This window comes from Stenella coeruleoalba (assembly GCF_951394435.1).
Source record: "Stenella coeruleoalba genome assembly, chromosome: 8".
NCBI lineage: Eukaryota > Metazoa > Chordata > Mammalia > Artiodactyla > Delphinidae > Stenella > Stenella coeruleoalba.
This window is the reverse complement of record NC_137154.1, coordinates 53425555-53441187: the sequence shown is the minus strand read 5'-3', so window position 1 is coordinate 53441187 and position 15633 is coordinate 53425555. Positions and strand designations below refer to the sequence as shown.

General features: G+C 41.3%; 1 protein-coding gene across 3 annotated transcripts in view; it reads right to left on the bottom strand.

Moving 5' to 3' along the window:
• UVRAG (UV radiation resistance associated) overlaps positions 1-15633 on the bottom strand; it is a 317503-nt gene that overhangs the window by 7604 nt on the left and 294266 nt on the right. The gene's annotated exons all lie outside the window — the stretch shown is intronic.

Sequence of the window (15633 nt, the reverse complement as noted above, 5' to 3'; positions counted from 1 at the left end):
ATTTAATAGAAGGTTTCTAGAAGGAATCTTCATTACACGTTTTGGTATTAGTTAAATTCTTACAAGAAAAATAGGAACATTATACCTCTATTATTGCCTAAAAAGAGAAAGGTAGCGGGCTTCCCTGGTGGCGCAGTGGTTGAGAGTCCGCCTGACGATGCAGGGGACACGGGTTCGTGCCCCAGTCTGGGAAGATCCCACATGCCGCGGAGCGGCTAGGCCCGTGAGCCATGGCCACTGAGCCTGCGCGTCCGGAGCCTGTGCTCCGCAATGGGAGAGGCCACAACAGTGAGAGGCCTGTGTACCGCAAAAACAAACCCCAAAAAACCCCAGAAAGGTAGCAATTAAAAAGGCAAATGATTGATAGATTAAAAAAGAATGCCCAGAATGTTTCAAGATTCTTTCTGTCTGATTACAGTCTGGCTTCATAATTATTTTATCTAGATGGAAGAAGAGGTTGAAATGCCTAGATTTACTAATTATTAAGACCAATTTTTAAAGGCAATTAACAATTTATTTATCAAATGGAATTAGTACAGTATTTAAATAGTGATGAATAACTTACAGGGAATTTCTACTCTTAGAGACAACCAGAGTAAACCTGAGTGTTCTGGGGAGGAGTGGATGCAGCAGGAAATGTAGCAGCATTTCTTTATCCTCCACTTCGGCCAAGGGTCCCTATGTTCTAAGGCACTAGATATGGGGGCAAAGAGCCTGAGGTTTAGCAACGGGACTGAGTCCCCCAGTTCACTGCACACATTCTTCTCATCAGCTGTTTGCCTTGAATGGATGCCCCTCCTAGCTTGGCTTAGGTCCAAACTGGAAACATGACATCTGGGGTTTAATGCTGCAATTAAAAGGAATTTATTAAAAAACAACCCAAAGATATTGTAATTACAAATTTACTAGGCCACGGTTTAGTAAAACAGGGCATAGGTCATTGAATAACTGAACCACATTGGGGACTGTTAAATTACTTAATAATAAGCCTTTTTGCTACAAGTAAAAAAGGATATCCTAGGATCCCAACAATAGCATGGTGAGGGAGAAGGCAAGTGGCTTGGAGTTTAGAGGTCAAGGAGGACAGTCGGGTTTAAATTTGGCTTCTTTGGATCAAGTCTTCCTTGATCTCTCTAAATTAAGGTCATTAATTTCTTTTTCATTCTGTCCTTATTTACTGCAGTCAGTTACCTTTTGTTATCTCTTCAGCTATATCTGGAGATACCTGGAGATGGTGGTGGTGATGAGAAAGGATGCTCAAACTTCTGGATCGGCAACTGTGATCCTGTTTATTTGGAGTTATAACTTAAGGTCGAACTCACCACTTGCTAGTTATATGACTGTAGGCAGTCACTTATCTTCTCTGTGCTCTAGTTTTCTTCTTTGTAAAATAGATTATTGGACTCTGGTAAGGATTAAATAAAATAACACACTTCAAATCCTTGGCAGAATGCCTGGCATATATACCGATGGCAGTAGTAGCTGTAATTGTGGTTGCTGTCGTTATTATTTGCTTCCGTGGGCTCTGGATTCCAAAAGTATTAGCCTCATTTTACAGAAGAGGTAACTGAGGCTCAAAGACATTAAGGTCTTAGGCGGAAACACATGGGAACAGGTAGCAGAGGAACGACCAGAATCTAGATCTCATTCCTTCTACTGTTTCCTCCTATACAGAATAATGTTTATAGCAGGAACAAACTCAGAGCTCCTCCCCGCCCCTCCCCCGCCATCTCCACTCCTGCCCATCAGGGAGCTGCCTGCCAGAAGATAAGGAGTCAAGGCAAGTGTAAAAGAGTTTGGGGGAGAAAGTACTAAATCAAAAGGTTTATTCTGCCCAATGTGAAACTTCATTCCAGCTTTTTCCTTTTTCCTGAGGACATGGGGTGGGAAAGGCTTTGAATCAAGTGGAAATGCTCAACTGCCTCTATTTACACGATCTACCAAATGCTGAGGGACTAGAAGAGCTTCCCAGAATCCTTTGAGGTACATTCCAATTGTCCCCAAACCTCTGATGTGTCATTTTTCTTTATGAATTTAGCTTCAGGGAGAGGGAATTTTTATAAGAGGGAGAATTTCTCTGCTTCCCCAACCTAAAAGAGGAGGACCCTGTTCAGCACTTCTATAACCATTATACGAATACCTCGCCATGAAGCCAGCCCAACCCGGGAGACAGCAGAACCAGTTCATTCCACTCCACTATCCTTGCCCCACCACTCTCTCCCCATCTTCCTTTTCTGTTGGTTTTACTTCCCGAAGCTATAGCTTCTTTTTACAGAAAAGGGACTGGGAGAGGGGAAACCAAGTGAGAAAGCACTGGTCCAAAATGTGTTCCCATTTCCACATCTCCCATATATAATATTCCAGACCTTCACTATAGCTCCGCCATTATAAAATATGGGAGACGGGTGGAGCACTTCACTACCCCGAACCTATGTTTCCTCTCCTGTGAAGTGGGTATATCCATCTAACGGCTGTTGCAGTCAGGATTAAATAAAATATACAAGGAAAATTCTTAGTACAATGAGTAGGTACTCCATAAATTATTAATAATAAAACAATAGCAACTAACATTTATGAAGTACTAGGGAATAAGTAATCTGTTAACAGATTTATACATGGTCTCATTTCATCCTCACATCTCTATGAAGTATACATCCTCATTTTACAGATGAAGAAACTGAGGCACAGAGGTTAGGTAACCTGCCTAAGATCACAAAGCAACTAACTGTGCTTTAACAGAGGGAGTCTGACTGAAAAATGTTAATTTCCTTCTCTCTCCCAATCCATAGGACTGGCCACCCAAACACACTCTACTTTTATTTGAGGGAGGAGTGAGAATCAGAATAATACTTTTTAGGTCAAGTGGCTTGATACCTTTTCCTTCTCTTCTCTTCTTGCCTACATTAAGTTTGTGTGGCATTTTTACTTCCTAAGACTTGTTATGCTGTTAAAAGAACGTTAATGCATTCTAAGTATCAATTATGAACAGAAATACATTCTGCCATGGAATGATATGAATGTGAAGACTTAGGGAAAAGTGAAATAAAGAGAAAATGTAAAGATTTCCCACCTCAAGAGAGTTCTTCAAGCTGGAGTGAAGTTTTAGCTCTTTGAAAACTTTTTTTTCCCTCTGTTCTCGTTCAGATTCACTTGTGCTTGTTTTATCTGTCTACAACCAGGTCTCACACTGTAAAGTATTAGGAAGGAGTACAATTCACAGTCTCAAATATGTGTCTTTCCCTCCTACAAAATGTTTCCTCTGAGGAACATTACTAGATCACAGCTGGTCAAAATGCTAAATCTTGATTGTCTGGATCCTGGCCAAAATCTACAGCCACAACTCAGTGGAATAAGAATACTTAAAAAGAAGGGAAAAAAACAACAACCCACACTTTTAAATAACATTTGATCTTCTTCTTTCTCCCCCTTGTAGCAAACTATGACCTCATGGCAGTGAGACATCTACATGGAGGTGTTTAAGTTGGTTTACAGCCATTAGAAATGTTTGAAGCTCTAGGTACTACTCTGCGCCAATAGCATGTCAACTCTGCTAAAAAGCAATAATAGTTTCTCACCTTCTTAAAGATTACTGCTTAAATAATGCAGAGCAACGACAGGGCTGCACAGAGTGCCAAAAGCAGGTTGCCAAGGCGAAGCTGAGGCAGAATTACGTCTTTTGGCAGCTGAGAAATTACAATATAAAGTTAGTTAAAAAAAAAAAAAAGACAACCCATAAATTAGGCTACTAACCTCTTTGAAAATCCAGCAAAGGTTGGGATTTACCTTTCTCCTTTTTCTATCTCAGATCAAGTAGAAGCACACAGCCTCCTTTTGGAAAAGCCAAATTGAACAGCTAGATCTTATCTCCCAGGAGGTAGCTGGGGGTTAATAGTTTTAAGCATGCAGAATCTTGGCCAAAGGCAAGCAATCTAAAGGTCTCTCACCATTACAGATAAGTGAAAGTGCTTAATCTGTGCCCTGGATGTTAACAAAAACAAGAAACAAAATAAAAATAGAAACAATCTTGGCCCAAAGCACAGGCTAAAATCTGTGCCAATGGTCACTTTTCCCCTGGGCTCCGCTTAGAAGTTTTCTTGCCAAAGCCTGACTAAATAGAAACAGAGTTTAAAAAGGAATAACTGAACAAGGGAGCCTTTAGATTTTATTTAAACTGAGTTCTGATGGAGAGACGAATTTGTGAAAGAGAAAATTCCACAGGCAAAGGATAAAACAAGCAAGCTGAAGAAATCCATTTCCCCAGACTCTGTGATGTGAGGGCCTCCGTGGTCCTGGGCAACAGGGCCCACCTTGGAAAAGAAAGGTCCCAGCACACGCTATGAACAGAGGCTGAAGGGGTTCCCACAGCATGGAGGGGGTTCCCACAGCATGGAGCCCACCTGGAAGCCAGCTTGGTTCCTTCAAGGCTGAGTTCCCTGGGATTAGGGAATAGAGAGTGATCCTCCAGGGAGACAGAAGGTCTCAGGAGCTGGCAGGTCAACCACTTCACCCATCAGCTTTCCGTTTAAGAAATCTTCACACAAATTTAACGTACTGAAATCACAGCCAGGCAAGGCAACAAACATTATAAGGACTGTAACATGGTCTGCAGAAACAGAAAGAGATGCCAGGAAGGATACCTGATGACCCCTCGGAGTGTCTAGATAGCACCTGAAACATGGGAGTGATAAACTGTTTATGCTGAAACTAGAAAAAAAAAACAAACGACCTTTGCCAGGGAAACCAGAGGAATAGCAATGTCACAGCCCAGCCCCAGAAAGAACTTGATAGGGAAATTTAAACCTTGGTCAGAATTTAAAAAGTAGACTTGCAGAGAGAGCTATAGGAAGCTTTAGACTCCAGAGGCCAATGACAGAATCTATGAAATTAAGTTTTTGAAAGACACTGCTAAAGCTGAACCACCATCACATTTCTAAGAAGCCCTGACAGGAACCGAACCATGGGGCCTTAGTTGTTTGCTTTAAAAGAAAAAAGGATAGCTCTGCCACCATTTTCAGAGATGCTGGAGGCCTTTGGAAGAAATGCTTAAATGACAGTTAGCCATCATTTAATCACTGCTTAGAGACTGTGGGACTTCAGGGACAATGTCTCGGGAACCTTATTTTTTGTAGCCCTCTGTACTACTGCAAGAGGTGCAGTATAAACTGTATGTATATTAACAGAACATATTAACAAATTATTTACTCCCTCATTTAAATATATAGTGAGTGTCTATGCACAAGGCACTGTGCACTAGACTCTGGGGATACAATAGTGATTGGAAAAAGCCATGGTTCCTGCTTCTGTGGCGCTTATAAGTGGGAGAGGATAGACATTTGTCACAGAATTATAGATATAAATGCAAAATGACAACCTCTGACACATGCTATGCCACTAGCCCAGCAGAGGCCAAGATTCGAAGGGCTAGTAGACTTCTTCACCAGGTAAAGAGTGGGTGGGTGGGTGGGTGAGAGCATCCAGGCAAAAGGAATAGCATATGTCAAGAGAGAGAACGTTTGAGGACCCTAAAGGTCATCTAGTGAAGAGTAGCACGGCAGAAGATAAAGCTGAAGGGGAAAACAAGGTCTAGACCCTGCAGAAGCCCAGAGGCCATGTTTAGCATTTTTCTCTTTATTTAAGTCATTAAAGTGTTTTAGGCTAGGGTGTGTGTGTGTGTGTGTGTGTGTGTGTATCTAGGGGGGTAAGGAGAGAAGGAAAGAGACTGATTAATTTGTATTTTGACAGGTACACTCTCACTGAAGCTGGAGAACAGAGTGGAGGGGGTCTGGAGCAGATGCTGGGGGACCACAGGCTGTGCAGTAGTACAGGTGAGAGATGATGGAGGCCTGGGCCAGAGTGGAAATGTAAAGATACAGGCAAATAGACATATTAGGGGAAATCAGCAGAGGCTGTGAAGGTTGGATATGGGGGTAAGAGGGAAAGGGAGGAACCAGCTGCCTTCCTGGCCAGCGTAAAAGAATGGATGGAGATTCCATTTGCTGAAAACAGAGCACTGGAAGACCATGAGGCTTGTGATGGCTGGGGTGGAAGACAGGAAGAAAAAAACAAGGGCACACAGAATGTGCTGTGAAAAGGTCCAGGAGGCAATCTGAATAGAGGTCTGATATCGGAAAAGAGATCTGGGCTGAAGATTTACACTGTGCTTCCTTTCAATGTGGGTGATAATTAAAATGATAGTTGTAGATAAGATCACTGGGCAAGGGTGGTGAAGAAAAAAATCAGAGAAAAGAGGGCTAAGGACTGAGCCTGAGGAGCTCCAGTCTTTTATGATGAGGTAGAAGAAGAGGAGCCTGCAAATGAGATAAGGAGCCGTCAGAGGAATGAAGAAAAATAGGGGAGGGTTATAATAATAGGATTCCTTTTCTGGAACCACAAGATGCTAAATGATCCCTGTATAAAACATTTTATTTTTAACATAGTTATAAGAGAGGCTGTACAGGGTGATGGTTAAAGTAGAGGCCCTAAAGCTGTTCTGCCTGGGATCAAATCTTAGCTCCTCCACTTGATGGCTGTGTTACATGTAAGTTATTTAAACCTCTCTGTGCTTCAGTTTCCTCATTTGTAAGATGAGAGGGGATAATGGGCCCTAATTCACTTGACTGTTGTGAGGATTAAATGACTTAACTAAATAATCCATTCAAAATGCTTTGGAAGAGTGCCTAGTTTGCAGTAATGGTCATTTGATATTAGCTATAATGACATACTTATTATTATCTATATACAACTGTCCACTACCAGAAGGATTATTGAACAAGCATCATATAAAACGACCTTTAACAACTCCAAAGTTGAAACAGAGCTTAAACTCAAAGATCATACTGAAGCAGCCAGTGGTAATTTCTAATTCTGCAAAGCCCTGACAGTTTGTTTTTTGTTTGTTTGTTTGTTCTTTTGGCTGCGTTGGGTCTTTGTTGCCACGCGCAGGCTTTCTCTAGTTGCAGGAAGCCGTGGCTACTCTTCGTTGTGGTGTGCGGGCTTCTCATTGTGGTGGCTTCTCTTGTTGTGCAGCATGGGCTCTAGGCACGTGGGCTTCAGAGATTGTGGCGCGTGGGCTCAGTAGTTGTGGCACATGGGCTTAGCTGCTCTGCAGCGGCATGTAGGATCTTCCTGCACCAGGACTCGAACCCATGTCCTCTGCATTGGCAGGCAGATTCTTAACCACTGCCCCACCAGGGAAGCCCCGCCCTGACAGTTTTTGATGGGCCAAGACCATATCTCTACAGCCTTCTTGAAACTTACTATAGTGTTTTAGATCTAGAAAAATGCTTATCTGCTGATACTTAGCACACGCTAAAGAATTCCTCCTGAAAAAGAGGCTTCTTAGAACATGATATCTCCCGTCCATTCACTTAAGCATGATCATCTTCCAAAGCCCAATTCAAGTCCTACCTCCTTTGTTAAAGCCTTCTTCAACCATATGCCAATTTAAAGTGTGCTCTCTGAACTCTGAACTCCTTGATCAATACTTGTAATTATATTATCCAACTGATGCTTAATATCATCACTTGTATTTCAACAAGTATTTCAGTTAGATATTACTGACATCCACATTCACTGCCCTGGCAGTCTGCTAGGCACTGGGAATAAAGAGGCTTATAAGATAAGGTTTCTATCATTAAAGAGTTCCTACTCTAGTAGAGAAGACAGAGTTAGCCAATAACCAGAACACCATGGTGCTCTGTACACAGTATATACATTTTGTATAATGGAGGAGGGAGCCAGCAGTCACCTAGAGGACTCAGCAGAGGTGGCTCCCTTTGACTGGCACTTTGAAGCATAAGGGGGAGTCAACCAGGCTGTGTGTGTATATGTAGGGGCAGAGGGGAGTAAGAAATGAAGGGAAGGCTATTTAAGTCAGAATAAAATACAATATGTGTGCAGTCCAACTGTGGAGCCAAGTCTTGTAAGCAATGTGTGGGAGGGACCTGGTCTTCTATTCCTTGAAATCCACTGCTCCACTTCCCAACCTAATGTAGTACAGAGTATACAGCAGATGCTAAGTGGATATATTTGTTTTATGAATAAGTGGATTTGATTAGTTGCACCCAAAAGGAATAATTTATGTTATTTTTCTTTTGGCAATGTGTTGAGAAACAGTTGATATAAAAGTAAAAAAGAAGTAAAAAAAGAACACTACAGGGTTACTTATAACATAAAGAACAAAACTTTCTAAAGATACAGTTATAGTAAGTCTAAATGATGAACTATTATGCAGCCACTAAAATGATGCTAAAATTTTTGTAACGCCATTCGTAAAAGGCTTAAGATATGATAGACAAAAAAGCAGCATATACAACTGCGAGGACTGTGCTTCAGCACTATAGCTACTAGTCACACGGTACTGAGTACCTGCAAGGTGGCCAGCTGGATTTGAGATGTGCTATAAATGTAAAGTATACACCGGATTTAGACAGTTTAGTATAAAAAATGGAATGTGAAATATTTCGTTAATAGTTAAAATACTGATTACATTTTAATATTTTATTGGAATTAAATAAAAACTATAATTAAAATTAATTTACCTATTCCTTTTTACCTTTTTTCAATGTGGCTGCCAGAAAATGTAAGTTTCTATATATGTGGATCAGACTGTATTTCAGGGCTGGTATAGATGACATGATCTCAACTGCATAAGAAACACACAGAAAACTGACTAACTTAACAGTGGTTTCGCTCCCTGGATTATAGGGCTATTGTTTTCCCCTCGTCTGTATATTTTTACGTTTTCCAAATTTTATTCATTGATAATCAAAAGGAATGACGAGAGAGAGACAAGGCACAAATAAAAACGGAAAAAGACCTCAATTTGGTTCAAAGACTTGGTTGCTGGAGGTTGAGAAAAGCAGCCCAGGGATGCCCAAATGACTTTCTCACTGATGGAGGGTTAGCACACAAAGGATGTTGGCCAGCTGTTCTCCATCCTGACTGGGGACAGAAAAAAGCGGAAATGGGTGTTAACCGCAGAAGGGGGCCTGTAAGTTAAATATAGGGAAGAATTTCCTGAAGCGAGGGTGTTTAAACTCTGGAATGAGTTATGGAAGGAGCCTCGTCCCCCAAGGTCATTTAAAATACTATAGATACCCATATGCCTTGAGTGTTCCTGTCTGGAGGCAATGAGATGACTTGTCAAGGTTCCGTCTAAAATAGCTGTCTTAGAGTAAATAACTCCAATAAAACTTTCTTTTTCATTTATTTTTGACCAGGCTTCACTTTTCCTATTAAGGATGCCAGCCTGCAAGGAGCACTCTGAAAGGCAAGCCCATATGATACAGCTACCTTAAGTAGTGCTCTTGAGACTTCAAACACAATGTCATTTGATCTAAATTTAAAAACCAACGTCAGCTAGACAACAGGGTTTTTAAGTCCCTCGGGGGTCACCTGCTAGAGACTAGTTCTGAATTCAGCATGAGCAAATGATGGAGGGAAGGAGAGAAGATAGATCTGCTTTTAAAAAGTAAGGCTTTAAAAAAATGTTAATGCTGGATAGGGTCTCATTTTCACAGGTGGATGGTTTGCCTTAAGAGCTGAATTATTATATCACTACCTTCTGGTTTTATAGAAAGACTGGCTCACTTGCTCTAGATTTTCATTATTTTTAACTGACTGAGAAAGCCCATTTTCTTAACATGTGTCAAAATTCTTAGCTCCTTTCTTTCTTATTCGTTTGTTCATTCAAAAAAGCTTGATCGAGTTTTATTCTATTTATAGAAAGGAATAGAGAACTAGATCAGAAATAGGTCAGCAGAAATACTACCTAGAGATTTTACCACTGAAATGATATGACCTTACATAAAGCCACTAGTTGCTTCTCGCAAAGTCGCATCATTAAACGCTGGAGGGAATCAGAAGTATCCCAGCAAGCTGCAGAACAGCCAAGGATACTTCTCCTCAGTTTTCTCACTAAGGTCACTGAAATTCATGCGGTCTCTATAAAAACGGCACACCTGGTCCTAAAACATCAAGTTAAGTTAGTGCAAGGTTGAGCGCCATCATTGTAACGGACTGTCCACTGAAGCTGGGGCTCAGGCTCTTAAGTCCCACACAACAGTGAGACTGAACAACGCATGAGAATATTTTTGCAAGTCTTGTTCTTCAAAATATTTGTCTTATGTACTCATTCAGATTATAAACTAAACAACTGTCAACTAAGCAAAGGCAGGGCAAATCTAACACTTCCGAATTTTCTTTTATCTCTTGAATAGTGCTATATGCAGAGGAGACCCTTAATGAATTGTTAAATGCATGAATAATACTTAATAATATTTTGTATAGTCCTTTTTAGTTTCTAAACCACTTGGACAGACATTATCTCATTTGTTTTGTACAATTATGCTTGGGAAATACAGCTGGTGCTATTAACTCCATTAAAAAAAAACTGATACTCAAAAACAGTTTATGAAAATTAAAGGAAAGAGCTGAAGTTGGAGCCTATGTTTTCTGATTCCCAAATTCAGTGCTCTTTCCACTGTTAATTGTGAAGCTTTACAGTCAGTAAAAACTGAACTTAGAATAAAAAATTCCATGTATAAAGCAGGAAAGATGGTTTTGAAATCCTGCTTTTATCATGTCTTATTCTGAGAAAACAAAAACAAAAACATGAAATTCGGGCAAACATATGTTTTAAGCCAACTCATGTGCTTCCCTTAGCTTTCTTGTTTCTTAACCAATGGAGTTGAAACATATACTCATTTTTGTTTCCTTTGGTCTTAAAGTTTTTAAATTCTTCACTAAGTTTTATGACTCTTATGAGTTTCCTACATCTCTGAAGTAAATGGGGTACAATAAGCAACAAAGAATGTCTTCACCAGACCTGCCTGTCCTGATTTTGAGTGTATTTTTCTGGATTTGACTTTGATGGGCTTTCCTGGAGAAGGTAATAGGTGTTAGAAATTCAGTGGCAGAGAGACAGGAGGGCTGGGGAAGGGCAGAGAAGGAAAAGAATGACCACTAACTAATAAGAGGCAGCCTGGTATGATAAAAAGAACATGCAACTAGGAGTCAGACAATCTGGGTTTCTGGTCCCAGTTCCATCACTTATTATCATGTGATCTTGGCAAATACTTCATATTTCTAAGTCTCAGTTTTCTGACCTGTAATATAGTAATCATCATCCTTGCCCTGCCTCCTTCACAGGGTTGCTAGAAGCTTAAATAAAAACATGGAAAATTCTACAAATAAGAAACTTTTATTTTACATAGCTTCTCACTAGAGGTGAGAGTTACCAAAGAAGGTAGGTACCAAAAAAAGTAGGTAGGCAAATAGATTTGTAGGGTACTTATCTCTAAGGCTTCAGAAGGGTCATATAAAGGACTTGGGGAAAAGTGGAAGGGTGATGGTGAATATTTTGTACCACTAACGTACAAGGCAGCATGAGCCATTATTAAAAATGTGACCAAGAACCATGTTCTATACCTATCTGTAAGGAGAAGACTGTAGATTTTAAGGGAAAAACAAAATACCTATAATAAAGAATGGACTTAATTTTTAAAACAGAGATAATAACTATGATTCTCTTATCTATTACATATTTATAATACTTACCATTTATTGAGTACTACTATGTGCCGGGAAGTATGCTAAGTGTTTACATATTTAATCTTTATATCAACTTTATCAGGTACGCACTATTATCTCCATTTTACAGAGAAATTTAAGCTGAGAGCTTAAACTTGCCTGAAGTCACAGAGACAGTGAGTGGGAGAGTTGGTATTCAAACCTGTAGTCTTACATGCTCTTTACAACTGGGCAACGGCTTCCTACTCTGGCCTACACCCCAGTCTTCACACACCCCAATTCTCCTTGTGCTCCAGGTCCACTAAATGCCATCTTCTTAGTGAAGGCTCGTCCAATTTCACCCACACCCCTCACACCAGGAAGTAAATGACATCCTCAGAATGTTCCAAATAACTTATCCACCTTTCTTCTGTACTCATACTTGCTGCTGTCTATTACATATTGTTTGTTCCTATTTCACTGCCTGCTCATTGCTGCTCAAAAGCCTAGTGGGTAAGACTTGGTGGAGAAGTGAACTTAAGCTACGGAGGGAGGACGTGTTACCTCTGCACCTGCTGAGTGAGTGAATGAATGAGGTAGGACATGAACTGGATCTTGAAGTGAGAGCGACGTTTGGAGAGGGCAGAGGCAGAAGCAGGCGATTCTAGGTGGTGGGAACTTGTCTGAGAAAAGAACTGAGGTCAGAAATGAGCGGGGCATGTCTCGAGGTCAGGTGAGCTGGGGTGAGAGAGGGTGGAGGTGCTGTCCCGGGACCTGCATGCGGGGGCCCCGGCGCACAGCCCATTCACAGCCACACAGCACGTAATCTCTTCCTCTCAGTTCTAAACTTATCGTCTCACTGGCAGCCATCAAGCAGCGCCTTGGGCGTACATTCTCCCCTGACCATAATTCAGCACCAGCATCAGCTGTGCATGCGCTTGTCAACTGGAATCTTGGACCACTTTGTAGTTAGTAGTAAAAGAAAGAAAAAAATGCTATGTTTAAGTGGCATGCTGGTGGCTTTTAACCAAAATATTCAAGAGTACAACCTCTGAGCTGAAATTCTGCTTTTCAAAATTGTGTTGCTTGGCAGTTACAACGAGGTTACTGATCCAAGGATGAGAAAAAGGAGACTTCTTTTGGAAAGGACTAGCATAAAGCGCTGAGAACTGTGCCCCAGGTAACTGCGTTCATGTGGAAAAGGGATAGTTTTAGGATTAATCAGGTAGATGCTTTGATATTAGATAAGAATTCTGTAATGTGAAAGAAAAAAAAATCACTTCATTAAAGGAATTTTAATCACATTGTCTTTTCTTTGAAAAGCAAAACAAAACAAGCTGTCACATAACTTTGAAGCTTTTACCATAAGGAGGAATTCAGTGACTGCACTGACCCTCACAGCCAGTTTGAAATCCTCGACACCAAAAGAACATACGGTCCACGAGGGACCAATCTGTGAATGGTAACAATCACACAGAAACTGGAAGTGTTTTCTTTTACAAAAGATGTAAGAGGCTCCCTTAGGAGCGTGAGTTTTTTTACCCTTTGCCCTAAGGAGCACGGGCTTGGGAGGTAACTCCTCAGTTCATGGCTGCTCTCAGAAATTCTGAGGTTTCCTCTGAGGCTAAAAGTGTTTGTTCCAGCTTTGTTTAGATTTGTAACCTCCAGCCTGGCTTCCACAGTGGTCTTTACTTGGATCGTAATGTAGCATGCATTTTGTGGTACTCTGCATCTGTCTCAGTAGCCTACTTTTCATTACAGCACCATAAAGTGGTACCTACTACTCACTCAGTGTTACTGTGCTTGGTACAGTGGCTCAGAGGGGCACTACATAATGTGTGAGTTTGGGGCTTAATGGGTTACTACGTCAGTGCCAGGAGACCTAGACTCCAGTCTTATTGCCATAGGCTCATAGGTCAATCATGCTTGGAAAGTCATTTATTTATTTTCTTTTTTAAATTATTTTATTTTTGGCTGAGCTGGGTCTTCATTGTTGCACGTGGGCTTTCTCTAGCTGTGGCGAGCGGGGGCTACTCTTCATTGCGGTGCTTGGGCTTCTCACTGCAGTGGCTTCTCTCGTTGCGGAGCACGGGCTCTAGACATGCAGGCTTCAGTAGTTGTGGCACGTGGGCTAAGTAGTTGTGGCTTGTGGGCTCTAGAGTGCAGGCTCAGGAGTTGTGGTGCACGGGCTTAGTTGCTCCGCGGCATGTGGGATCTTCCCGGACCAGGGCTCAAACCCGTGTCCCCTGCATTGGCAGGCAGATTCTTAACCACTGCACCACCAGGGAAGTCCCTGGAAAGTCATTTAATTTATCTGAACCTCAGAAATGAGAGTTGCTGGAAATGACGGTGTTTTAGGAGGGAAAGGACAGTCAGGTTGCAGTGAGGAAGCATTTTGGGTAAATTGTCTAAAGAGATCACAGAAGAAAGGGAAAGGGATCTGATCTCTAAAGTTCCAGTAATTTGTTGTGATCTTGTTTCTCACTTAAAATATTAACTTTTTTCCCCCTAATTTTGTATTTTCAGTTTTGTATTGTTTTCTTGAAAGGGTTCCCAAATTGCATAAGCTCTAAGTACCACAAAACCCAGATTCTCTCTGTTCCTAAAATGAATGTGCACTCTAGCCAAGTGGTCTATTTGCCAGTAAACCTCCTGTGCCTTTTCTAAAACTGTTCCCTCTATATGAAGGGATGGATGGTGGTGGGAGAGAAGCAAGAGGGAGAGCACATTCTAGACAGGACGGTGAGTGTGACGAGGCAGGAAAGAGCTTTTTCATGCTAAGAGGAGGTCAGTATAGGACTATACATGAGAGGAGGGGGAGGGGCAGGTAGTCGGAGACCACAGAAAAGGGCTTCGATTTTACTCTAGCCGCTGAAGCTAGGGAGTGATTAAGATATAGCTAAAATTTTAAAAAGTCACTCTGGCTGCTGCGGAGAATGAACAGAGGTGGGACAAGAGTGAAATTAGGGAGACAAACTGGACTGGTGCAGTGTCTGGGTAAGAGCAGGTGGTGACTTGGACTGGGATGGTGGCAGCAGAGATAGTTGGAAGTACACTTCGTGGGTAGAGATGACATGGTTTGCTGATGAACTAGACTGGCTCAGGGAGGAGTGAAGAAAAGAAGGAGATCAAGGATGTTTCTCTGGTTTGAGCAACTGGGTAGACAGGGTGTCATTTGCTGAGCTGAAGAAGCCTGGTGAAGGACAGTTTTAGATGTTGAGGCTGAGGTGCCTGTGACACTCCAAGGGGAGGTGTCAAGCAGGTCTCTGACTACAGAGTTTGCAGGAGAGGTTTACGCTGAAAACATAACTTGGAGGGTCATAGCATATAGATGTTTTTCAAAATGGGGGCAGTGGATGAGCTCACATGAGAAGAAAGAGAGAGAAAAGGAGAATACTATGGAGATCTCCACATCTACTGATCAAGAAAAGGAGGACAAACAGGAAAAACAGGCAGAAAAAGTGCAGCTGAAAGGAGGAAAACCAGGGGAGGGTAGTATTGTGGAAGCCAAGAAAGAATGTTTCAAGAAGGCAGGAATGGCCAGCAAGGCCAAATGACACTAAATACAGACTAGTAGGATAAGGATGGAAAAGTGGCCGCTGGGTTTGGCAACATAGCGTTCTAGACACCTACCTAGATAAGAGGTATTTCAGTATACTGATTGATAGAACTGAAATCAGGCTGGAGTATGTTAAGGAGGAACTGGAAAAACGGAACATAAATAGACTCATAATCATCATAAAAATTAAGTCAGTAGCTAAAAATCTATACTTTCCCTCTCAACAAATGAAAAACACTAGGTTTTTCAGACCTTCAAGATATAGATAATTCCTATCTTACATAAACTGTTCCAGAGAACAGAAAAGAATAATAGAAAAGAAGGGAAAGCGCCTCAATTTACTTTATGAGGCTGTTACAACCTTGTAACCAAAATCAGACAAAGATTATTATATGAGAAAGAAAAATTACAGGCTAGCCTCATCTCATTTACAGAGGCAGATATCCTAAAAATATTAGCAAATCATGGCATGTAATTTAAAAAATAATAGACTCAAAAACCAACTAATGGTTACCAAAGAAGAAACATAGTGGGGGAGAGATAAATTAGGAGGTTGGGATTAA